Genomic DNA, 27,889 nt, shown 5'->3' with positions numbered 1-27,889 from the left:
CTGACAAGGTTAAGTACTTGGGACTAATGTACGATAAAAAACTTATTTTCAAAGAGCACATTGAGAGTATACAAGCCAAGTGCATCAAATATACGAGATGTTTATATCCTCTCATTAACAGGAATTCTAAACTTTGTTTAAAGAACAAACTTTTGATTTACAAACAAATTTTCAGACCAGCAATGCTTTATGCTGTACCGATCTGGTCAAGTTGCTGTTCAACAAGGAAGAAAACGCTTCAAAGGATTCAGAATAAAATTCTGAAAATGATTTTGAAGCGTCCTCCTTGCTTTGGTACACTCGAATTACATAGACTTACTGGTGTTGAACCATTAGAAGCTAGGGTAAGGAACGGCTTAAGCAGTAGCACCTATTTTAATCAGTCGAAGAAAACTGGCCTCAAACTCCTGCATTTTGATCAATATCGACAATTTCAATGATGGAAACGAAAACTTTGATTGTCTAGCTGCCTCACGAATATAAGTAATACCGTTAATTACAAAGAAATCTGTGAACAATTGCAATTGAAACAAGTCGATCTATATTGCAGCCATTCAGAAGCCATTTCGGGTGCTGAAAAAAAACGCCTGCAAAACATATGGAAACTGCTAAAAATAGGTCCGGGGTGATTGGAATAGTGTCCCTCGATTCGTAACTTTGATTGACGATTGTCAAAGTTTGCTAACTTAGTTTTACAAACTGAAAACTACTGTTTGAGTTTCACCCAACACATTTCGAGTATTTCGTCTGAATACACAGGCGGTTCCTAAAGCTGCTTAGAATATGTTCCCTACCCTATGTCAAATAAAATTATTAACAATTTTCGACAGAAATCGTTGCAATCCTCAATTGCTACGATAAGCTCTCTTTATAGCCAATAAGTTAGCATTTAAGTTAGTTGTAAGTTCACTTTCCTTTCTTGACAAGTAGGTTTGAATTCCTACGAATGATAAGTCCTGATTGCGAAAGCAAACAAATCCTAACAATTAAAACTACAAATTACTAACAGTGTTGAGAAGTCATCATTTGCGATTGGACACACATACTCATTATTTACTAATATTTATCATAAATACTTAAGCTACTAACAAATCCCCCTATTAAAATAGTAGGAGCGTGGTATCCAAGACACGACCGCATAGTTGACGTAGGACTACAATAATTTTATATTTTTATTTTGAAGCTATGTTTGATTTGAGCTCGTTTTATTTTTGTAGTTTGCTTGATTCATTTTAACCAATTTAAGCTCAACATCTTCCAAAGGGAAGTTATTTTGGTTCGGGTGGTAATATCAAGTATCTAGGTCGTCAGCCCAAATTTATCAAGCGACACCTCAAACCTCTTTGACCATTTAAAAAGTCATGAAAAAAGAACCGTTCATTATTGGCATGGTTCGATTTTGGCAACAGAAAAAATTCTGGCGTTTTGCCAAAATCGAACGGGGTCTGTATTTTGATTATTTCTTTGCAGCACTCTATTTAAGAAGAAAAAAATATTCTCTCTAACATTCACAATGGTCCAAAAACCAAATTTAGGGGGAAATTTGGGTCTAGAGCTCTATACAGTCAGTTCTTTTTTTACGCGGTTTTTTTATACGCGGCTTTTTTTACGAGGTTTTTTTACGCGGATTTTTTTATAAACGCGGTTTTCTTTACGCGATACCGCGCTAATTCAAAAAAATTTTCACGAATTTTCAAATTAACGGGGATTTGGAACCAGAAACGTTTAAGTGTTTATCTAGTAAAAGACTTAGTCAAGAGGACAATTAAATACTGTATTAAATACTGGTTCTAGAGTGTCTCGGTTTTTTTACTAAAGCCCTGCTTGCTGGACTACTTTACGCGGTTTTTTAAAAAACGTGGCTTTTTTTACGCGGATTTTTGAATTAACGCGGTTTTTTACGCGGATTTTTGAATTAGCGCGGTTTTTTTACGCGGATTTTTTAATTAACGCGGTTTTTTTACGCGGTTTTTTTATGAGGTACGTATCCCCCGCGTAAAAAAAACCTGACTGTACAATGTTTTAGAAAAAAACTTTTTTTTTACAAAGTTACTTAAATTATTGGACCTATAAAATTGTAGAACAAGGTTTTCTATCTACAAAAATAAAAAAGTTAGATACTTGATAGCATCGAAAATTTTGGTCACCCTAATTTTTGATACTTTTTCAATAAGCGCTTTATCATATGAAACAACTTTGTAGAAGAAAGTTTTTCTCTAAAATATTGCTATAGAGCTTTAGACCCAAATTTCCCCCTAAATTTGGTTCTGGACCATTGATAAATACCTTCCATTCTAATACAGTGAATTTTCTTTAATACACGGAAAGGCAACCCTCTATAAAATATTAAATTGAGTACGATTTAGTAGAAATTAAACTTCCTTATATATCTATTTGTCGTGTTGAAGTTGGCTCACTCACCGATCACAAAGCGGCAAAGATGTCACATAAATTTTTTCCTGCAGTTACAAGCTCGTGGAAAAAATATCGATAACGAATTACAGTTTTAGTAGAAAATGTATATTCACAGAAAATTTGAAATTGAAATAGAAGTTTATGAACATGTTAACATGTAATTTAGGCCAATTTCAATATATTATCAGTATACAGAATCAATCAGAAAAAAATTGATCAGTTTCAAGATACCAAAGAACAACCATACTAACCATATAAGAATACCATATTCGAAAGTTATATGTCCGTTATCTTCGAAAATAAAGTGGGCTAGAATGATGAACAACATTAGCCTCAGCAATTAATGTTTACATAGCGATGTTCAATTACAAGTAAGGTTATGGAATGTAATATTTTCTTGCAAATGTTAATTCAAAAGAATTTCCAATTGAAAAATACAAATACTAATGTCGGAATTTAATATCAAGATGAAATGAATTTGGTTTGCCTCTTGCAACTAGTATTGTCATATTAGACTAAATTCATTTAGCTAGTAAAATATAATCATCAGTACAGCTCGTTTAACTACCTATTCAAAGATCTGTACGGAGCATTTTATTTATTTATTTATTGCGGCAATGTAGTTTTCACTTGGCTTGACTGCACAAAAAAGAATATTGAGTTTTTCTGCACTGATAGACGACGAGTAACCAGCGCTCTATTCATGCATTGCTTGTTGCAGTACTGTTGCCTGTACCATCATATTCTCCTTCAAGACATCAGTTTTATTAACAGTAACATATATGTTAACAACAGAACGTAATACTGTCTGATAGTGGAGGTGGTTACAAACTTTCCGAAAAAGCTTCACCTTCAAGACATCAAAACAGTCTAGGCTCATGGAAGCTAACATTAGTTGACCTATTGGGACGGGGAGATTCTGTCAAATTTTTTTTTGCCACTGCTGTACAGGATATCACAGCAGGCAGTTGGTGTCTATTCATGAAGTCTGTGCCAGGCGTGGTCGCATATGATTGGTACATTGTTGGTGAAAATTCGACCTTGAAACTTTTATTCAATTTCCACTGTTTAACAATGAAGTGATAATGAAAATTGAAGAATCACAAAATTGTCCATCATTTCATCAATCCAACCACATATTGATTATTGTGATCCGTCATGTGGTTACATCAGTATAACCGTTTGAAATCTTTCATTCCGACGTTACATCTTGGTTTTAGTTTTCACGGAATGTATCTCGATATAGTGCGGTTAGACGTAGTCCTACGTCAAAAAAATTTAAAAAAAGCAGCTAAAAATCAATAAATCGGCTGGCAAGGATGGCCTCGGAGCGGAGCTTATAAAGATGGGCCCGGAAAAGCTGGCCATTTGTTTGCACCGGCTGATTGCAAGAATTTGGGATTATCTGTCGCACCTATAAGAAAGGCGACAAACTGGACTTTGGGAACTATCGTGCGATCACCGTCCTGAATGCCGCCTACAAAGTGCTTTCCTAAATCATCTTTCGCCGCCTCTCACCCCTAGCCAACAGATTTGTGGGAAGTTATCAGGCCGGCTTCGTGGAAGGACGGTCTACGACGGACCAAATCTTCACCATACGGCAAATCCTCCAGAAATGCCGTGAATACAGAACCCCCACGCACCACCTATTCATTGACTTTAAAGCCGCGTAAGACACTATCGACCGAAAAGAGCTATGGAAGGTCATGGACGAAAACGGCTTTCCGGGGAAGCTAATTAGACTAATAAAGGCTACGGTGAATGGGACGCAGTGCTGTGTGCGGATTTCAGGTGGATTGTCGGGTCCATTTAAATCCCGCAGGTGGCTTCGACAGCGTGATGGTCTCTCTTGCCTGCTATTCAATATTGCGCTACAGGGTGTAATGAATCGAGCGGACATCAACACGCGGGGTAGGATTTTCAACAAATCCAGTCAATTCGTTTGCTTTGCTGATGACATGGACATTGTCGGCAGAACAAAAGCGGCGGTGGCAAAACAGTACACCAGACTGAAACGCGAAGTAGCGAGGATTGGGTTGCAGATAAATGCGTCTAAAACGAAGTTAATGCTAGCCGGCGGAACCGAAGCCGACTGACATAGTTTAGGCAGTAGACGAATTTGTCTATCTTGGCTCACTGGTAACCGAGGACAATGATACCAACCGTGAGATTCGGAGGCGTATTATCAGCGGAAGTCGTGCCTACTATGGGCTCCACAAGCCATTGCGGTCGAACAGACTAAGCCCCCGTACGAAGTGTAACCTGTACAAAACGCTCATAAGACCGGTTGTTCTCTACGATGACACCCCGTTAAGCATACAGACGCGAGGCATACTGACGCGAGGCATACTGACGCGAGGCATAGTACGCTAGGCATAATGGACGGCAGGCATACGGACGCGAGGCATATGGACGCGAGGCCGAATGGACGCGAGGCCGAATATACGCGAGGCCGAATGGACGCGAGGCCGAATGGACGCGAGGCCGAAAGGACGCGAGGTCGAATGGACGCGAGGCCGAATGGACGCGAAGCCGAATGGACGCGAGGCCGAATGGTCGCGAGGCCGAATGAATACAAGGCCGAAAGGACACAAGGCCAAGGGAAAGTGATGCGGGATATGTTATTATCGTCATCATCATCACAGCCCTCTTTCAATAACATGTATTTCGCTTCAAAGTGTCATTTGGAAAGCAATACACTCGCGGCCTTCGGCCGACTCGCTGTTCGAGCGAATGCTGTCCTTACTCGCTACCGCTCGTTCGGACTTAACTAAGGGAAGAAAACTCTGTTTGAATAGACCTAGCAAACCAGTAGATCAGTCGTTTGGGTGCGAGAGGCCGCCGCTCTCGACGGCGGGTCGGCGGCCGGCTCGGACTGCGGAAATCACGGCGGCTTAGTGCCGCCTCGTTTCCTTACCTCCGATTATGCGTCTTCGCCGCATGATTTCAAGAAAAGTATTATACCCAACTTAAACTCTTTAAGAATATATTAAAACCGGAATTACATATTTGGATCTCATGCGATCGTACAACGTCGCATTCGGCCTCGCGACCATTCGGCCTTGCGTCGCATTCGGCCTCGCGTCCATTCGGCCTTGCGTCCATTCGGCCTCGCGTCCATTCGGCCTCGCGTCCATTCGGCCTCGCGTCCATTCGGCCTCGCGTCCATTCGGCCTCGCGTCCATTCGGCCTCGCGTCCATTCGGCCTCGTGTCCATTCGGCCTCGTGTCCATTCGGCCTCGCGTCCGTTATGCCTTTTGGCAGTATGCCTCGTATCCATTATGCCTCACATCCATTATGCCTCGCGTCTGTATGCCTAGCATACTATGCCTAACATCCATATGCCTAGCGTCCATATGCCTCGTGTCCCGTCCCCGTTCTCTACGGGCATGAAACGTGGACAATGCTCGAGGAGGACCTGCGAGTGCTCGGAGTTTTCGAACGGCGGGTACTTAGAACGAAGGATGAACCATGAGCTCGCACAACTCTACGGCGAACCCAGTATTCAAAAGGTGGCCAAAGCTGGACGGATACGCTGGGCAGGGCACGTTGCAAGAGTGCTGGACAACTACCCTGCGAAGATGGTGTTTGCCTCAAATCCGGCAGGAAAAAGACGACCAGGTGCGCAGCGAGCAAGATGGGTAGACCAGGTGGAGCGAGATCTGGCGGAGAGTACAAGGTGTCCCAGGGATTGGAGAGCAGCATCCAATAACCGAGTGAATTGGAGGAACTTTGTTTATCAGGCTATGTCTTGACGGAAAGCCAAATAAATAAATAAATAAAGGTCGATAAGACCACTGTACAAAATTTATTGAAAGGGGTTAAGCGGATGGGACGGCAGTTTGGATTTGGCAAACCAGAATAATAAACGAACATTTTTTTCTTTAACCCGTAAAGACCCGGGGCGGAACTTGTTTTTTGAAAATGCCATTCTTAGCACTGGAACGACCGATTTGGGAAAAGTGCGACTTTTATTCAAGGGGAATAGTTGCTCTAAGTTTTGGTAAAGATACCACCCCTCTGCACCCCTCCCGTTTTCGTGAGACGCAAATATGTCTGTGTTTTATTCTAATTTTTCAAACAAATTGAGCAAACACTGCACTGGGAATTTTTATGCGTATCAAATGCTCCATGTATCAAATATTGTCAGATGGATGAAATATGGTATGTTAGAGTGAATATTGGAGTTTCCAAATTATTTCAGTACAGAATCACAAAACTACGTATTTTCATAAAAAATCAAATAAGAAAATCGTTTTTCAAATTTTAGGCTCTACATTTTTGAAGTAAGGTCTTATGAATCAATATGAGATGAAATATTTATTTTAGCAAGCAAATATTTTGTGAAAAACGAGTTTTAATCCACTAAAGTACATATTTTCACGGAAACCAGATTTTCTCAGTCTCCCATAGTAGGTTTCAACTTGGCTGTTAAATTTTCAAGTTCTATATTTCTAGAGTAACGTCTTCTGTATCCAAAGATGCTGAAAGATTTATTCTATCATGCACAGATTTAGAGAAAAACGAGTTTGAATTCACTAAGGTACGAGTTCTTATGAAAACTCGATTTTCTCAAAACGGGGAGTGGTCCAGAGGGGTGGCACCTTTAACAAAACTTAGAGCAACTATTCCCCTTGAATAAAATTCTAAGTTTTCCCAAATCGGCCGTTCCAGTGTTGAGCACGAGCATTTTCAAAAAACAGGTTTCGTCCCGGGTCTTACGGGTTAAACATGTGAGTTGAACTACCAAAATAAAAATAGGACGATTTTTGTATTTCGAATTTTGACTGGAAGAAACGATTTTTTTGTCGACCAATTTTTGCGCGTTGCAGTCACAGACAAAACGATATTGTCACTATGCCATGACAACAACGAAAATCATAAAACGTTTGAAACCAACCCTTGATATTTCTCGCCATTTCGTTGCAAGAAGTGCAAGATTGCTGCGAAACTGAGTTACGCGAGGTAGTCAACAAATTAAAGCGTCGTTGTCAAGATAACTTACTCATATAAAAATCTGTTAAAGGTGTTTTTCAAAGTCAAACTGATTTAATGTTGTTCTTTATAGCGTTCCTTCCATATTAAAACGATAGTTATAGTTATTGTTGTAGCACAGACAAACAGACGTACTACACTGCATACAAAATTTTAAGAAAATTGTGGTTCCGACTGACTTGTGCGACACCGACTGGACATATTCCGCAAAAGATAAACTTTCAGCTTTTCTGCTGATTTTGGCAGCACGGTGCTCGAATACTGTCAACTGAGTTCAAAGGAAAAGGCACATCAGCACCACCGCCGCTGCGGCGGGAATATTCCGCATAACTGCAATTGATTTGAAATGACCGTTATTTTGATCCACGGAAATAAATCTCGTGGTAAGTCTGTTTGTCTGTGGTTGCAGTGATAGTTATAGTTATTTATCTTCAGATTGTGAGAGGTTTGCTGTGAGTTTCAGTGAGTTACAATTTCTTGTTACCTGTGATCGGAGAAGTTTCAAACAAGTGCGTGCTAAAACAATAGCCTTCAATTTTTTGATATTTTATAGATAATTCTGAGCGATTTTTGTATTGGTTTTAGTTGATTACACTTAAATTCTATGTTGGTTTCTGTGAATTTGTGCTGTGACTGTTTTTGAAGAAAAAAGAGGACACTGTCGGTACGTAAAAGACATAATAGATTGAAAATAATAATTTGTTTTTGCAAGAACTCTAATAAGTGTTGGTTTCAGTTGGTTCCGATTAATTTTCTGCCGCCTGTGGTGAGAGTGCTTCCTGAAGAAAGTGCCGCTTAGGGTATGTTATAAATGGAATGTCTCCTAATCTACAAGATCAAACTGATTCCTACATATCGTCCAGTTGACGTCGTCAAATTTCTGCTGTAGTCGAAGTGATTTTTCTTCAGAAAAAGTTGTAGCAAGTGTTTTGCGAATAAGAAACGTAGCAGCATTGACCGTCGTACACGGAATGCAAATCAGCTGGCGAATACTCGGGCACACCGAAACGAAAAGTAGCGTAGGCATGTCAATCAAAATGTAAGGCTTCGCAACACTGAAGATAGAATAGGATTTAGTGGCTAGGACCGCTTTGGCCACTTTCACATGTTTCGAATATTCCAAAATTTTAAGCTTGAGTTATTTAGAATTCCAAAGCTTTTAATAAAATCCAGTAAGTTCCAGTTAGAATGGCCAGGCTGAAGGGTATTACTTTATTTGCATTAAGCCAAGCTTTTGAATATTTGAATAGATAACGTTAGAATCTCCTTAAGAATATTTAAAACAATGACTGTTTATATTATTATTCCTATTATTTTTTTATTATAGTTAAAAGGTACTTTATAATGTTCAATCAAATAAAAAACTAAGAATTTCACGGGCGCTGGATTGAAGAAAATACTATTAAAAAAAATCAGAGCTAAAACATAATTTGAGTATGTTTTTGAAGCAGCAGTTAGATATTTGCTTTTGCATTACAACAGTCAATAAAACTCATGGCGGCGGTACGAAGTTTGCCGGGTCAGCTAGTAGAGATGTAAATTAAAGATAAAAGAAAAAAATCTTAGGTTTTCTGTTCTGGGTGATCTGGGATCTACAAACAAAGTAATCAAATTTATCATAAAGCGAATTTGGTTGAGTACCAAGATGTATAAACAACGAGAAAAATCGATAACCACTGAAGAGGGCACAACTGATTTTTTAAATTCACCGATTAGCAGTGTATCAGTGAAGAAAGTTCCTCCTAATTGTTTTTTGTTTGTACAGTTGTACTTTAAACATAGCAAATCCGTCCCATTTGCATGTTTACCAAAATTGAGTTTCTAAGTGGAAACGCTATAGTTTCCTAGCAATAGATGAACTCAACAACTTTACTGTGGAAAACTTTGGAAAACATCCAAACTTATCGTCCCATCTCATGAAGAGCAGTGGTACGAAGTTGTATTGAAGCGCGTTTACCTCGCTTTGTTCATTTATTAATTGCACAGACTTTCGTAAGCAGCGGTACAGGTGGCGTTTAAATAGTCAAACTTGAAAAGATATTCTCGAAATAAATTATTTTATGTTCTATTTTTAGTTCATATATATAAGCCCTGCACGCCGATGTGGCGGAAATAATGGCAGTTCACTTGAATAATTTACTCCACTGAGAGTTGTGTTTTACAACGATTGTGCTTTGCGGTAGTCTTCGTTAGTGGAGCTTGCTCGAAAGGGGAGCGATATGTGCGGTCTGCAAGCTTGCCTACAAATAATAAAACTGCGGCCGAATTTCGAGGACACGTTCCTTTGAAGAGAAGAAAATATCTCCATTGAAAGTATATGAAGAAATTTTCTTCTCTTCGAAGAAATGTGTGCTCGGAATTCGGCCGTTGATGTATTGATTTTTTTATATTAGAACTAAAGTCCTTTGAAACAGTTAAAACTTTGAGCAGGATAGCTTTCCTTGGGTAATATTTGTGTTAATTCGTACCTAAATTTTCCGTAGCGATACTTCAACCATTTTAAAAGGACATGAGTCTAACGGTTAAACAATACGATAACTGTTTCATTTTTGATTGAAATTAAAATTTGGCCTTTTAAAAACCAGATTAATAAGATTTTGCTAGAAGAACATTCACACACGCTCGGAAAGTACGTTTCAGGGCAGGAAATTCGGTCGACGCGCGAAAGGTTGGCAACCCATCAGCATTTATGTGTGAAAACATTAAATCATCTCATTTAATTGCAGCTTTTAAAGCTGAGCTTCGAATGATTGAAAATAACAAACAACGTTTACGGACTTATTTGGATGTTTTTGCAATGTGGTGAAATTTGCATTCGAAACGCAAGCTACTATTTGTTTAGGCCGAATGTTGAAATCTAATTTTTCTAACTAGGAATTTTCAGCAAAAATATGAGCCCATGAAAAGCGTAAAATTTTGTAGCAAAATAGAAAAGTGTAAAAGATCTTGGGAAAAAGTTATAATGAATAATGTCAATTTTTAGTCAAATTAATTTATCAATTTTTTACTAGTGGCTTGGTTTCATCGAGAATAGTTTACTGCATTTGATTCGATCTAGACTGTCTGGTGATAATTCCCGGCTCCCAAACTGCTCAAATATATTCAGAAACTGGAACTTGCTTTCTCGGATTAAAAATTGCGTCTGTTGTTAATTTTGATAATGGCGTCTGAGCTTGGTTTCTGGGCATGATTCCAGAAAAAGGTAAGAGGTTGTTTATCAGACACGACCGCAAGGTTAATGTAAAAGCACGACAACCTGTCTTACGTCAAAATATGTTTGCAATAGAGTGTATTTCGCAATACACTCGATTGGGGTTAATCTGTCATTCACCGTTGACACGGAATGATTCTAGTTCTCTTGACATTCTTCGCTCTGCACACGCTTGCAAGCAAATAAAACAAATCGATCATACACACACGCTACCAACACACTCACAGCTATTAGCTGAAAATATCTGCAAGAAAATAGGACGCGACCGTTCCGTATAAAATTACTAACATGTTTGAGCACGTTTAACAATGCTGCGCGGTGCAACTGTCCGCCGGTTGTGCGTTTAAATAAGTCGCCTGCTCAGCCTTGATGCGCTAAAAGCAGCTGCGTGCTGCGTCGGCAGAGGCCCGAGCCAGTTTCCCGTAAGTCTACCTCTTGGTTATATAATAAAGAATGAAAATTTCTGCATGCTTGCTTTTATACGCGACTACTGTGAGTTAAACTCCCGGTAGGCGTGTCTCTGTGGACCAGAGCGAATGAAACAAGAACTACAAATCGGTTATAAAGTCTAATCGTTTGAATGATTTAGCGTCGGCCATGCTGGGGGCCTTGTTTCAGCTCAGCTTGGTCGAAACATGCGTTCAACAAGGTTCTACATTTTTATACAACATCACAAAATCACAAAATCACAATTTGCTGCATTTTGGTGGACGCTTAGCTAATTTTCCAATCGATTGCTGTAAAAATAAAGGCAATTCGTTTGTGTGTATGTGTGTGAGATTTTCCTAATCATTTGAGTGATGAAAGAGAATTTTTTTTCTCAAACTCCTGACAAATAAACTACATAATGCTTTAGCGTGTTGCTCAGAAGTTATAGTTGGAAAGACCTGTTTTTTTTAAGCTCCTCAAGAATTGACTACAATTGTTCCTGAATTTACATAAAATAAAGCATTTTTTAATAGTTTTGGTGCAAACATGTTTGAAGACTTTCAAACATGTTTGAAGACTTTGTAGCATTTGTGGTAACCTATTTTCTCAAATAGGTTTGCTCGTATGAAAAAGGTTAGATCGCACCACTTAGTGGATTGATTCGGGTTTTTCGTACCGAACGGAGAAATACGGAGGCCTGTGAACTTTCATGTAGTCAGCCCGCAAATAAATCATTGCAAGTTACGCCATGCCTTTCGTAGGAGCCCATGCTAAAATTTTATACAACGATGTGTACCGATGTACAGCACATTCTTTTTTGAATTTTGAGTTTTGTTTCGTGTCACCTGAAATAATGTGCAAAAATAATTACATATCGCTACGAGGGGAATAAGGGACATTCCTCCCTTCGACTCCACCAGCAAAAAAAAACTTATTTTCAAAGAGCACATTGAGAGTATACAAGCCAAGTGCATCAAATATACGAGATGTTTATATCCTCTCATTAACAGGAATTCTAAACTTTGTTTAAAGAACAAACTTTTGATTTACAAACAAATTTTTAGACCAGCAATGCTCTATGCTGTACCTATCTGGTCAAGTTGCTGTTCAACAAGGAAGAAAACGCTCCAAAGGATTCAGAATAAAATTCTGAAAATGATTTTGAAGCGTCTTCCTTGGTTTGGTACACTCGAATTACATAGACTTACTGGTGTTGAACCATTAGAAACTATGTCAAATAAAATTATTAAAAATTTTCGACAAAAATCGTTGCAATCCTCAATTGCTACGATAAGCTCTCTTTATAGCCAATAAGTTAGCAATTAAGTTAGTTGTAAGTTTATTTCCCCTTTTCTGACAAGTAGGTTTAAATCCCTACGAATGATAAGTCCTAATTGCGAAAGCAAACAAATCCTAACAATTAGAATTACAAATTTCTCACAGTGTTGAGAAGTCACCATTTGTGATTGGACACACATACTCATTATTTACTAATATTTATCATAAATACTTAAGCTACTAACAAATCCCCCCTTAAAAAAAAAAAAAAAGACTCCACCAGCAAACGCCGAGTGCTTCTGATGTTAAAGTTATTTAACAAGAACCGATTATAATCGTATTATTCAGTAATTAACTAAAAAGATGATTAATTTGTCTGCCTGCGACACAGAGAACGCCAGGCGATTCAAGATTGTTTTTAAAGGTCTTACCAAGGATGTTCTATCGTTGATGAGATCAAAATACATTAAAAGTTTTACTTGGGATAGCCCCTACCCAATTATTTTAATGAAAAAAAAAAAAAAAAAATACGAGGTGTTAAGAATTTGGCACTGGAACCCCCTTATGTAATACATTTCAACCGCAACGAGATTTATTTTTTTGTTCGAAAATACATGTTAGGTACTAAGTGTGGGAGCAGTGGGAAAGCAATAGAAAATTTAGCGAAGCTGCAATACATATTACTCAACAAATTGTTGTTGTACAAAATGGCATTTTTTCGCCACTGATGAACAGAATGTCTCTCCGTTCATGCGAAGCAATTTTGGCAACCTACTTGGTAACAAACATAACTCCGAACACAAAATGTACCTACGTATGTCGAAAATATGTAGCTTCCATTCATCTAAAATGATCGACCGGCAAGGTTTTCAACCGTTCCACTGTCGGAAAGCGAAAAGCTGGGTGGTGCTTCTAGCCAAACAAAGCAATGCACAACTTTGCCATTATTTCTTTTTTTTTGGGGATTTTTCATGTGCACTGATTGCCACTGCGTGTCGAAGAAATATATCGATCAAAAGAGGTACTTACAACCGGTTGAGTATTTATTTATGTCAAATAGGATGACAGTAGTTAGCATTTTTTTTTCTGCAGAACAGAAGTCACCTGAAAGAACATAAAAAAAAACAAAAATCAGCATGATGAAAAACTGAGTCGATATGCTATTTACGGCCAAGAGTACTGAATGATGTTAACCTGTCGAAACGTAATTAATAGCTGACACGACACTTACTCCGTGACATGTCCTGTCGAAACGAATGACTTTCATAGTATTACAATATTTATTCATTGTTTCTAAGGTGAAACTGTATTGCTAAGGTGAAGCTCTAAGGTGAAACTGTATTGCTACTGCTTCGAATTTCTGAAAGCACAAGACTCGGAAGTATTTAATGCGTTCCCTGTGGAATCGCTTTTTTATGTTTGCTTCACCACAGCAAACACAAAACAGCGTTTTAAAATGTGACGCATTAACTTTCACCGAATCTTATGCTTGTGAATATTTGAAGTGGTGGCTCGAAGTCAGCTATTTGTGGCTTCAGCACAGTGTCACGTTAACATAAATTATTTTAGTCAAATTTTTTTTTACTAGACAATAGAAAACTGTATTTTGTGTGATAAACAGATAGAAAGTAAGTTGAATCAGCTTTCACAAATCCTACCATGAGACCTTTAACAGATCGAACCAAACAAGAATTTTTTTTCTTAAAATAGATGCATCACTTGCATGCCTGTTCAGCTCATTGCTAATTGAGAGACAACTCACAAAATGCTACAGATGTGTTTGTCTGCTGTTTCCCAGTAATTTTACAGCTTGATAGCTCTAGATTAGGTCCAATTTTCTTTGGTTTCACGATTCGTTAACCTGCACAAATCCAGCACAACTTTGAGGATTTTTCAACAATTCAATTATGGCTTCGCATTCGGGTCTGGTAACAATTATGGAACCTGATTTAAATCTTTCTCCGTTTTCTTCCTTTTGTATTCCAGTAAATGCTATTAATGCAATGCCAAAAAAATAAACAAATTCATTTTTAACAAGCATCAAAGAGCGGACGGGGGCGTGTAATATTATGCCACACTGTGTATGCAGTCATATCTCCCCGGCGTCACGCAATAATGAACCTGATTTGTCCTACAGCGTAAGCAGCAGAAGCGGAAAGATAAACAAAACATCAATCAGCAAAGGTAGGATCCGCGTTTACCTTTTCGTGGGTGGAAGCTGGAGCTTTCTGCACTCTATGAGCAAATTATCAAAATCAGAAAACTTTGCAACCCAACCACAAGGTTTGAAGAGTTTCCTGTCTTGGGGCGTTATTAAAAGGTTGAATTAGGGCATTTTGGACTATTAGTTTCATGAAAAAAAAAACACACTTTCTTGAGATTCTATCAATCGCTAAGAGAACATGAAGGATACGTCTTTCATTCCTCCATCCTGAATTTTTTTACCGAACTGCGAAAAACAGCCTTATATCTCTCATAAGATCCACGATATTTTTGCTAGAAAAGGTACTTAAAAGTAGTTTCCAAAGTTTGCTTGAAATTCTATATTGTTGTCGATATAAGCTCAATAATGACATTCGGAACCTACTCAAAACCAAAAAAAAATTGCAACATATTTCGAGAGTTTTATGAATTAGATTCACATTCTTTCTTTGCTATGAACGGAATTCGTTTCCTATTTACATATAGCAGTTCATGAAACAAATCCCATCGATCTACTCGTTCTCCAAAATGAATGTCTTCGTAGTTGGTTAAATGAATTAGCGAAATCTATATGTATTTTTATGTATATAATTAAGCATTTTGAGAGCCAAGTCCAATTTATATGTGGCATAAAAGATTACAATTTTCAATACACCATATTGTTACTGCTAAATGAATAATTTATTCATAAAATAAAAACAAAATACTGAATTTTCGTAAAGTTCAAGATTTACCTGATGATGGTCTAAGTCACAAGACATGTTACTTAGTAAGGTCAATAGCTATTTATAAACTGCTAGAATAATTAGTAGCATTGAAAATTAAGGTTCATTATCAAAAGGATATCATTCTACCGGAGTCAACCACTGATATTGATATTAATTTCTCATGAGACCCTTTCGCAACTAAAACTTCTTGTGCAGCAAACATTTACTTACTTGAATAAAATTTGTTTGAATTTTTCGAGACAAACATATTTTATTCAAAAAGCTCTAAAATGTCGACGTAGAAATGAAAAGAACTCAAGAGTAATTGTTTTTGCGTATGCTGCACTTGATCACTGAATGATCCACTTTTTTTTAGCTTTTTCCACGCCAATTTGAGAAATGTTTGTTCTATTTAGTTACCTTTTTCTCTAGATTGTATACTTTATATGAGAAAAAATGGTTTGCATATTCAAGTTAGATTCATCTTAATGAAAAGTACTGTAAAACTTTGGCGCAACTTCTATCATGTGTTAAGGAAGCCTTTAAGCTTTAAAAAAAATAGTGAATTTAAATAGTAAATAAAAAAGCAAGTAAAAGAGAAGGCATAGCTAACAGCAAAAAAATAACCTAAAGTAAATATATAGTGGATAAATAAAAACATCTACCTAACATAACGAACATCTCATTACAAAATGCAGCTAGAGTAAGGCAAAATATGAATTACAGATAGCAAGTAGCAAATAGTACATAAAAAATAGCCAATATTCAATAACAAACAGCCAACAATAAACACCAAATAAGAAATAGCTCATCACAAAGAGTAAATGGTATCTATAGTTAGCACCAAATAGCAAATAAGAAATAGCAATCAGCAAATAATACAAAATGAATAGCAAAAATCACATATTAAAAAGCCTAGAGATAATATAAACTAGTAAATAGAAAACAAAAAAAAATGTAAAAATGAAAATGAAAATAACCATTAGAAAATTTTGCATTTTTGAATTGCAAACAACGAATAGCAAAAAATAAATTGCACATATTGAATGCCTGGTAGTAACTAGAATTAGAAGTAGAAAGAGAATAGTAGAAAAGGGTATAAGCTAGATGCAAATAGTATATATAAATAGCGAATAACCTTAAACCAACAGCAACGAAATGCAAACAGAGAAAAGTGAAAAGCAAATGCAAATTGTATACAGCAATGAGCCAGTGATTGGTAAATAGCAAAAAAAGCTGATATTGAATAGCGAATAGTGAGAAACAAACAGCATATAAAAATAGCAAATTTTATATAGTAAAAAGAAAAAGGTAATAGCAAAGAGCAAATAGTGAATAGCAAACGGTAAATAACGAATATCAAATAGCAAATACAGTAAATATCCGTTTTTGTCAAAAAAATTGTGACGTCAAACTTCCTTTTCCATTTGAGAGCAAGTGAGTGCCAGATCTGTTATATACGACAGTGCGTTGTTTACAGTTGGAGTCAAATACACGTTCAATTTAAGTTACCCATTAGCAAGAAAAATTTCACCCATTATTGAAAAAGTTGCACGACTTCCTATTGAATAAACTTTTTACTCATTTGATGAGAAATAGCTACCAATTTATCTTTTGATAAACTTTTAATTGATTCTACATTTTTGAAACAAAACACTGAAACTGATATACTCGCGCTGTCATTTCGATTCGAACAGTTTCATTTTCCCTTGATTCCATTCGGCTACAATCAACGAATCACTTCTTTCTCTCTTTCCCTCTTTCTTCTTTCGGATTATTTCAAATGAAACTAATGAATATTTCAATCGACGGAGAGCGTGACGGAGGAAGAGACTCTTTCCTTTCCTTCAGCGTCTCAATTGAAATTAGCACCGCATCGCGTCGTTTTATGGTAGTTTTCTAATACCGCAGGCCGTAGTTAGAACGGCAATGGCATCCAATAAATACGTTACGCAAGTTCCGATCAATATTTCCTTCCTCTTTCCTATATATATATATATATATATATATATATATATATATATATATATATATATATATATATATATATATATATATATATATATATATATATATATATATATATATATATATATATATATATATATATAAATATATATATATAAATATATATATATATATATATATATATATATATATATATATATATATATATATATATATATATATATATATATATATATAAATATATATATATATATATATATATATATATATATATATATATATATATATATATATATATATATATATATATATATATACTGTATGGAAGCCTTCTGTCTCCGTCAGCGCTCATTGCCATTTTCAATTGAGATTCGTCATTTGAGAGTGATAGTGATAATCTCCGCTTTCAATTGAAAAGCATTTGTATCAGTTCCAAGCCTTTCAGTTGTCAGAATCACAGCAAGAGCTTTCGACTGTGTCATGTAACCCACGAAGTGCTCGAAAATGATACAAAAGCAAATGATTAAATGAAAAATTGAAAGCGACGTGTCAAAGCGTCACTATAACCTGATAATTGTCAATTGAAAATGATTTTGTCAGGCCCTGTTTGTGATATATCATTCTTGAGGAACTGCTTTTAATCACGCTTGCCTCATTTCAAATACATTATGAAAAACATATACTTTGCGTGTAAACAAACAGAATAAAGAAGACAAGAAGACCTCGCGGAGAAATTCCATCTTTACAAAATCATTGACAGAACAGCCCCCATATAACTAAGCATATGTCTACGGCATATCAAAGATGTTGGTACACAATTAAAACTTATTGCCGGCAGCTGTCAAGTTTACTGTACTTAAAAAAAAACTTTTTTGTGTCAAGAAATAGGAGAATAGTTTGTTCAGGAAGGTTGTAGAAGATTCAAAAATATGAAGCTTTGTTGAACAAATGAAAATTCTATCTTTATTGGGTTCAAAGTTATGAAGTATATTCTAAGGAACTTACTAAAAATTTTGTTTTTTTTTACTTAACTTTCAGTAGGTTTTTCATATATTGAAAATAATAACTTTTTTGTGTTAAGAGATAGAGGAATAGCTTATTTGGCAAAGTTTTAGAACGTGCAAAAATATGAAACTTTGCGGACCAAACAAAATTGGGTACAGAGATACAAAGTGTTTTACATAAAAGTTATATGTAGGTTTGTTTTTTAGCCGTACATAATAAATTTGTTCTCCGATCTGCCCTCCGGTAGCTGTGCCAGCAAAATATCCTGCAGCATACGATGGTACCTGTTACTGTCGTGTGCAAAATGAAGGTAAGAAGTTCAGCAGTGCCTGAAAGTTGACTCGTACACTGCTCTTGTTTCCTAATGCCGCGTACCACTAACAGCCATACTCCACTCGCTACCGTGTGACGAACAAGAGTCTTTTGTATCGAATTGAGCGTAGATGTTTGCGTTGAAGGCGTGGCCACGCAGTCTCGAGAAAGAGAAACGAAACAACACTCTGTGTTGAGTCAGAATATGTAGGCAGTGGAATTTATTCCGTCCATGTAATTGTTATCTGTGTTCGGGAAGCGAGGTAATAGCGAGGGAAATGTATGGGAAAGCTTGACCTTGGAACTTTTCACCTATTTTCACCAATGAGCAGTAAAGCAGCAATGTTAAACATACAGGGTGTTAGGTAGCTCACTTAAAATTCTTTAAAGGGTGATAGAGGACCCTATTTAACGAAAAAATTCCTTCTACGCATATGGTCAAAATTCAACTGCTGCAGAGTTATTCACTTTTTCCAGTTTTCGGTTATGTTTGCCTTTAACGAGATCTACCACAAGAATTATGATAGCTAGCTCGATTCTGTTGGCTTTTTTGGGAAGCTGAGAAAATTTCGAAATCGGTAGTGTCTCAAAAACGTCAAATTAGAGAAGAAAAGAAGCACTTACGAATGAACAAATGTGAAACCGGATGTTTTTTGAGAACTGAAAGGCAATTTTCTCTCTGAAATGCGTGATAACCATGGGTTTTGTTGTTAACCAAATTAAAAATTAAAGTTCACTCTACAAGTTGTTCTTTAACACCAAGCACCTAACTCTTTTAGTTTAGCTGCTATTTCACTCTTAAAGCAATAAGTTGCGCCTTCCTGCAACGACGCATCTAAGTAAACACAGTGGAGCAGAAAGTTGTGATCCCTACAACACCGAATGAAGGCGCAACTTATTGCTTTTAGAGTGAAATAGCAGCTAAACTAATAGAGCTAGATGCTTGATGTCGAAGAACAACTTGTACAGTGGATTTCAATGTTCAATTTAGTTGACAACACAATCCATCTTTATCACACATTTCAGAGAGAAAGTTGTAGTTTAGTTCTAAAAAACATTTGTTTTCACGTTTGTTCCTTTCTAGGTGCTTCTTATTTGGACGTTTGTAAGACACTACCGATTACGAAATTTTCTCAGCTTTCCAACGAAATCAACTGAAATGAGCTAGCTATCATATTTCTTGTGATAGACCTCGTTAAAGGCAAACATAACCGAAAACTGAAAAAGTGAATAACTCTGCAGTAGTTGAATTCGGACCATATGCGTAGAAGGATTTTTTTTCATCAAATAGGATCCTCTATCACCCCTGAAAGGTTTTTAAGTGAGCTACCTAACACCCTGTATATCAAACAGTTGTCACACATTTTATCTATCCACCGACACATAAATAAATAAGATGTATCGAGTCGTTCGCTTACTATAATCATTTGAAATCTGACGCAACATTTGCCAGTTTAATTTTAAATTTTACAAAACGTAACCTAGCATAGAAAACACAGACGTAGTCCTACGTCAAAAAACTCATCGTTCATTTTCGTTATGACGTAATGCGTGATGCTTGCGCAACACCGATTGATTCCGTTAATTACCACGAAGACAAAACCTTCTTTTTGGCTGCAGTCGAAGAGATTTAGAAATAAACTAGGTCTCGGTCTGATCGTGCAGCTGGAGATTGTTCACCCGTTACTTTCATAAAGGCGTGTTACAAAGTGGAGTAGGTTTCGGTCGGTCAATAAATATCGTCACAACGTAAAGTTAACCTTTTAAAGAACCACGCCCACCTAAGTGCTTTTGCTTTCTCAAGGGTATTCGGGATTGATAATAGATAAACTTTTTAACACCTTAAGGCTTAGAATGATGTATGGTCTCCACGCGCATTGCTCCAATAGATTTGCCATATGTGGAAAGAGGGATACTCATCGGTCGCCTTCGTGATGAGTTAACGGCGCACGCAACATCGTTTGATTTCGTCGAGCACCACGCCTACACACCCTTTCCTTTCCGTCGCTGTCGTGGAGATGCAGAGGTAAACTTGGTTTCCGGGAACAACGACCGTTACACCTCCTTCCTAATAATCCCCTTCCTCACCCTAACAACCGTATGGACGTGGCCGGTGCCGTTATTGATCTATACAAAGCGGAAGCTCTCGAATTGTTGTACATTGAAGATGGTGACCTAATTCCAAGTAGAGCAGTTTCACAAAAAATGTCCAAGTTCATAAGATTGGTTTTTTCATAAGATTGCTGCAGAAAACCTGCCGAAGAAAACCACTGACGAAGACGTTCGATACCCTATTTAAGAAAGCTAATTGTTTGAAAATCTGTTTTTTTTATAAAAACTACAAAAGATTACCAAAACAATGCAACCGGTCCGATCATGGAGAAATCAGGAAAAAAGTTATATTTGAAAAAAAAAGTAAATATTTTTCTCACAGGGTATATTTTTTATGAAAGGACAAAATTATTATCTATTATCAGACCATTTTGACTGTAAAAATTTTTTAATATAGAGTGCCCTATTGGAAATTAAAATATTTCTACAGCTCAAACGTCTAGTCTCTTTGGCAAAGTTGTAGAAAACAGTTTTTTCCTTTCATATTTTTTTTGGATAACTCCATGATCGGACCGGATGCATTGTTTAGATAATCTTTTTTTTTTTCTCGCTTGTTTTTCGTCGGTCTAGTTCCGCCACTGTTGTGGCCAATCACCGACGCCCAGGGAGGCGACTCCACACCCACGACCCTAACTCACGACCCGTTTATTAACGGACCGGCGCCAACGGCTTTACTTCCTCATGCGATGGAAGGCGTGATCCCAGAGATTTTTCGCCTCAGAAAATCTCCCGGTGTCGGCTAGGATTGAATCTAGACCAGTTGGGTTGGTTGTGAGTGGATCACGCCACCTCACAATCATCGACACCTATGTCGGCGGTGGGATTCGAACCCAGGCGTCGAGCGTGGTTGGCGGAGACGTTACCAACCACACTAGGCCCCCGCTCTAGATAATCTTTTGTAGTTATCATAAAAAAAATAATCTTTTTGAAAGATGAGCTTTCTCGGATAATTATTTTTAATTTTTCTTTTCAAAAAAATTATTTGTCTTTGAGTGTATATTTTCCTCAGAAAGACAACATCACTATCTACAACTTTGCTGAACACGTCAAACCGATCAAACAAACGTTTTGGCCTTAAAAATATTACTAATCATCAGTACCAAATTCACTAGCTCAGATCCATTACAGAAAAGCAACTAGGTAATGTTTGTTTAAGCTAAAACTCAAATATCGTTTTTTGGCGAATTTTATTTTCGAATTTGATAATTTACTTGTGTTCCTGAGATAATTTGACACGAAAATCACTTATCAATTAAACTTGAGTCAGAGTATTTCATATAAATAAAATCAACTTTTGTCTGGTTTGAGGCAGTCTTCTTTTCAAATTTTGTTTGTTTTATCTCCAGATATGGTATTTTCGAACAAAACTAGAAAAGTAATCCAAAAACATATTAATTTTGAGTGGCATTCTTGCACTATATGTAATTCGTCGGATTTTGGAGAAAATTTTACAAGAAAACGCTCATCACTTTTAATATCAATTGGCAACACTTTCGGTCAAAATTTGTATTATTTTAGAACTTTTTAGTTAACCCTCTAGTGCCCAATGCCGCCATTTGGTGGGCTTCAGTCGAAGTTCCGAAAAGCTTCAATGAATACTTAAAAAGTGTTTATAATGGTTTAAAGTGATTTTACCGAAGTCCGTTTAGAAATTAATTTGGGCACTAGAGGGTTAAGTTCCTTCAAATCGTGTCATACAGAACGACCAAAATCAAACTAGAGATATCAGTAGAATGAGAAATTTTTTCTTAGAAAAACGATGATATTGTCAAATTGTAATAAAAGTATAGTAATATGTCGAAAAATGCAATTTAATTTTTAATTGCAACAATTACTTGTATGGCAACACTGTCGCCTAAAATTGGTTTTATTTTGGATTCCTTTTTCAATATTGCTCAAAAAATAAATTCCAGAATGTCCATTGATATAACATATCCGGAAATATAATAGTTGAAAAAGTTGAATTGTTGTTTATAAGACACGACCGCAATGTAAACGTGGAATTACGACAGCCTGTCTTATGTTAATGTTTGTTTTTAGGTTTGGAAATACGCTCACTATGCAGTGCTACGGTTCGTGTAGAACGCTGCGATCGAATGAGTCGTTTGCTCAGCCTTGCTGCGCCAAACTCAGCTAGTGCTCTGCCGGCTAAGCGAGGCTATACATTTTTCAATAGTACAATAATTAGAATAACAAAATTACAACATTTTGCATTTTTAAGTATGGAGAAAATCCGTTGGAAGCTGACTTCGTTTCGAGCATTTAAAAATGAACACTCATTGTGACGTTCTCAATGTTTTCGGGTTTCAATTTGTACTTGAAATTTGACTATATTTCATACCATTTTGTTTTTCCTCCTTTCAGCTGCTAACACCTAACGTCCGTATGTAATCGGTACGGTTTAGAAATGAAACTGATGGGGTGAAATGTTCGAAAGGTACGTTTTATACCAAGGCTTCGTCAGTTAGTTAAAAGGAAGGAGGGGCTACATAGAGAATAGATTGACAAGAAACGCAAATAAACATCGGAAACAGAAAGTGACAACAACAATAACAACAAAGTTAGATCGATTGTATCCTTTAGTGTTGACTGTGCTTGGGAAGAAAGGTAGTGATTGGCTGCGCGGTATGATTTAGACAATCGATATTAATTACCAATTTTTCAATAGTGTATCTCAAACAAAAGTTTGTTTTTGGTACATAAGTTTAACCGTAAAAGTATTTCTGATCGATTGATGCCAAAACCTCGAAAACCTGATTATAGATGACTGCAAAATAAGCGCTCAAAACCTGACCACTTTTTCCCTGGTTTTCTCTGGTTGAATTACTAGATTTTCAAATTCAGGTGCCTAACTTCGATATAGACGTAAGTCAACGTCAAAAACAAAAATATTATAAATCAAATATCTCAAAAAACTCACTGTTGAAAAATCCAAATATCTTAAAATAACAATATAGTTCACTCTCGAATTTCCCATATACTTCCGTGAAGACAGACAGGGAACACCCCCTCTTGTGGTGTAAAAGGTAACTAAGCTCATTGCACAGTGGCAATTTAGGTGGACATGAGCTTTTCGTTGCGATTTTGGTTTGCGGTTTAAAGCCATAACTTTTGTGAAAAGTTGTTTCTTTTACATAGTCCTCTATTTATATGCGAATGAAAATTGGGGTGGTCCTAAAATCAACGAAATAAAAACAGTTTTTATTTGCATAAATAATTGTAAACATTCTTTGGCAAACTTGTAGACCAACTAATTCTAAGCACCGTTGTAAAAAAACTTTTTTGTGAACATTAAATTAGGTTTCCAAAAACAGTTTTTTCGTTCTATTTTTTCAATTCAAAGTTAAATACAAAGTTTTCTTCGGTAACTTTAATAAAAAATACGCCAATTATGATGAAAAAACATTGTCGATATGTTGTACAGATGAAGAGTTTTCACTATTTCTATTTTAAAAATAGGCCCTTTTGATATATTGATGTCTCCGTTTTGGGCAAACATAAATAATATTTTTTGGTACACTGGTTGGTTATACCGCATTTAAAGGATTAGATGAGACATACTTATACTAAACTTATTTGATACCGCGTTCAAATGATCTTCCGAATCGAGTGAAAATAATCCGCGTTATTGTAGAAATGTCCCGTTTAAGAAAACGCATAAAACAACCGCGTAAAAAGCGACATACATTTTTCAATAGTACAATAATTAGAATAACAAAATTACAACATTTTGCATTTTTAAGTATGGAGAAAATCCGTTGGAAGCTGACTTCGTTTCGAGCATTTGAAAGTGAACATTCATTGTGACGTTCTCGATGTTTTCGGGTTTTCGGGTTTTCAATTTGTACTTGAAATTTGACTATATTTCTTAAAAATACCGCAATTCCAATTTTGCACGTAATATCTGGAAGTAATTAAAGTTTTCGTGTAAAATTTTCTCAAAAACACGATGAAATAATCAAATTTGCAATCAAGATATATGTATTTACTTGTTTTAAATTTTCAAATTCAAAAGAACATTCACTGTTGCTTCAAATTGATTTTTTTTTCTGGGGATCCTTGACTAGTTTTCTCCGAAAATAATGTATAAGTTTTTACCCAGGCTACTTGGATTGGTTTGCCATTTTCAGTGTACAACAATTCAGTAGTTACCGCCGGGCATGGATCGATAACGGCGCCGGCCACGTCCTTGCCTTCCCTAGGGTAAAAAAGGATGTTGTAAGAAAGAAGGTGTAAAGGTTGTTGCTGTCGGAGACCGAGTTTACCTCTGCATTTCCACGGCTTCAACAGAAGGAAGGAAGGGGAAGGAGTCGAACAACATTACGCGCGAAGTTAATTCATAGCGAAGACGAACTATTAGTATCTTTCTTGACAAGTCCCGATAGTTTAAATATTGGCCAATAAATAAATAAATAAATAAATAAATGGCCAATAAATTAAATATTTGTCTATTATTATTCCCGAGTACTCTCTAAATAGCAGATAAAATAGATGGTGAATAGCAATTATATAAAAAAAATTGCAAATAAAAGCTCACAAGGATTTAAAAGTGACGTTGTACCATTCAAATGAAATCTTTTGCGTATACATTTGTTTAGATGTCTCCGAGATAAATAATCCTTTACTATGTAGGACAATTAGTTGATAAACAGTTGTTAGATACTTTTCTAATTTTACTGTCGGCTCATTTACCGAAAATAATAACACTGATAAACACAGTTTTCATCAGGGGAAAAATTCATAGGAATAGCCTTTTAAATCTTTAATCTTTTTTGGGAAACGTTTTTTTCGCTTTTGTCGATCAGTGTAATTTTGTCGAGCCTCCGGATAATCGAGTCCGACCTGTATTATCTATTCCTTTTCGTAAAGCACATTCCAATCCATCTGTTGATGCTTGCCAACATGTTACAGTCTCTTTATGCGATGGCAACAAGCATGAAATGAGTTTCATATCATTATTTTGCACGTGTCAATTCGAGCGTCACATCGCCACCGTGGAGTCGAGGTGCGGTAATTTATTTTTCATGTAGAGCCCCGAGCGGAAAGGCTCCTAACCTCACACATATATGTCAACACCCAAAAATATTCCTTTAATGTGGTTTCATAAACTTATTAAGCCTCACTTGCTACGAGGGTTAAAGATAGCTTTGTCACCGAAAGTTTTTGCCGCAATTAATTAAATGTCGAATAATTGGTTCCGTAAATAACTACTAATCTGTTCCGTTCAGGTTTAACCTGTTGAAGAAGTATTAAGAACTTGTTAATATATTATACACCAGCCGCCCCCTCATACATAATGGTAACGATTTTTACCCAACACCACGCGCCTCCATTGAGGCATGGAAACACCTTCCATATTACGACGTCGTAACAATCTCTGAAATTTGGCAGCAGCCGGGTATGCAAAGTGTCGCAACCGCCGAAACGCACATGAACTGAGGCAGGGAATGGTAAAGACAAACACAATTAAGCTCTGTCGTGTCGAACGGAGGAAATAATTATGCGGTCAGACTTCGTCAAATATTGTGTTGCGTTCATTGGCTTGATGAAAAAATAAGAAAGGGAAATTAGAAGCAATTTTGCGGATGCTGAGAAGCTTTCGTATTAATTGTTTTGCAATGGTTACGATGGAAGCATGCTAATTATGCTTGTTGTGGTTCTTATCAAGAGTTAGTACAGTGTCAACACAATGCTAATTAATTACTTTTCACAGTTGCTTGTTTATACATACTTACGCATATTCATATTCAGAGGTGCGTGAAATATAAATCAAATTCAAATCACAGAATTTCTCAAGCTCATTTAACAAAAAGTAACACGCCATTGTCGCAGTAAACCATTTGTTCAGTAAACGTGACTGAGCTGCTGTGCCTACGGCCAGCAAACAAGATGTTACCACACTGAAAATATTTTTTCGTTATTCTCTGCACGCACATTTCGTAAACATGAAATTCGTATATTGTACAGCACTTTTGCTGGATGTATAGAACATTCGTACTGCAAGTTATCGAATAGAATTGCAACTTTACGCATAATTTGTACAATTCACGCATGTACTTCCATACGAACGTGGATAACAACGAACAAAAAAAAAACGGGAGCACGAGTTTTTACTTGAACGAAATTTTCGTGTTCTGTTATTTTTGATTTCGTATAATGTACATGTTATTGCGTAAGCTTACTAATTTTTCGTACTATTTACATTATGCAGCGTTTGTTTGTACGATTGATTGCGTTCATTTCTTGAACCTTTCGTTACGTATACAAATAGAGATCTGCAACCATTTTGACAGTTCTGACGAAAGTATGTCCCTTCATATTTAATACTCATTAAAGATATACCACATTGCAAATATTTTTTCGTTATTTCACTCACGCACAATCCGTAAACATGGATTTCGTAGAGTGTACAGCACTTTTGTTGATTTTATAGAACATTCGAATTGCAAGTTATCGAATAGAATTGCAACTTACGCATAATTTGTCCAATTCACGAATGTACTTTCGTATGAACGTGGATAACAACGAGTAATTACTTGAAGGTGTTCTGTGATTTTTGATTTTGTATAAACAGAGCTGGTAGCCACATGGTTACAGAGTCCGCTTTGATAAGCAGATGGTCGTGAGTTCCCACTCCTTCTCTCTCACACTTGGTCCGAATCCGTTGCTTTTCCACGATGAGGTAGAGAACATTTATACGTTTCTGAAACAACTTCACATAAAACCGCCGCGATACATATAACCTCCGCTCAGCTCAGGTTTCGTATTGAAATAACTTTCGTGAACATTTGTACGTCTCTGGGGTTAAGTTGGGAAGGCGCGCGTCGTCGCTCTCTCGCGGTCGATAGAACTAGAATCGCGTTGTGGCAAAAAGGTGATGATCAATCTTTCTCTCTTTTATTTTTGATTTCGTATAATACTAATTTTTCGTACTATTTACATTATGCAACGTTCTGTGTACGAATTATTTGCGTGAGCTTACTAATTTTTCGTACTATTTACATAATGCGGCGTTCTTAGTACGAATTACTTGCGTGAGCTTACTAATTTTTCGTACTATTTACATTATGCAGCCTTTGTTTGTACGATTGATTGCGTTTATTTTTAAAACCTTTCGTTACGTATACGAATATAAATCTGTAACAGTTTTGACAGTTCTGACGAAAGTACCTTCATATTTGTTACGCATTGGTTTCGTTGCAGGAAATAACAAAAGGTTTTGTATATAAAACATACGTTTTCGTGGAATAAACTA

The 27,889-nt window shown here is 36.5% G+C and overlaps 1 protein-coding gene across 3 annotated transcripts in view; it reads right to left on the bottom strand.

The window, feature by feature from the left end:
* The window catches only part of LOC129718874 (neuromedin-U receptor 1-like), a 285,616-nt gene that overhangs the window by 178,414 nt on the left and 79,313 nt on the right, over positions 1-27,889 (bottom strand). For 2 of the 3 annotated variants that reach the window (XM_055670063.1, XM_055670064.1), the window contains one exon: positions 13,358-13,432. The exons of the other annotated variant lie outside the window; for it this stretch is intronic. The gene's annotated coding sequence lies outside the window, so the exon portion shown is untranslated. The remainder of the gene's footprint in view (positions 1-13,357; positions 13,433-27,889) is intronic. 3 annotated transcript variants of the gene reach the window in all.

Source organism: Wyeomyia smithii, chromosome 1 (assembly GCF_029784165.1).
Source record: "Wyeomyia smithii strain HCP4-BCI-WySm-NY-G18 chromosome 1, ASM2978416v1, whole genome shotgun sequence".
Lineage (NCBI taxonomy): Eukaryota > Metazoa > Arthropoda > Insecta > Diptera > Culicidae > Wyeomyia > Wyeomyia smithii.
Note: the sequence above shows the minus strand (reverse complement) of the source record. Positions and strands in the feature narration are given on the sequence as shown.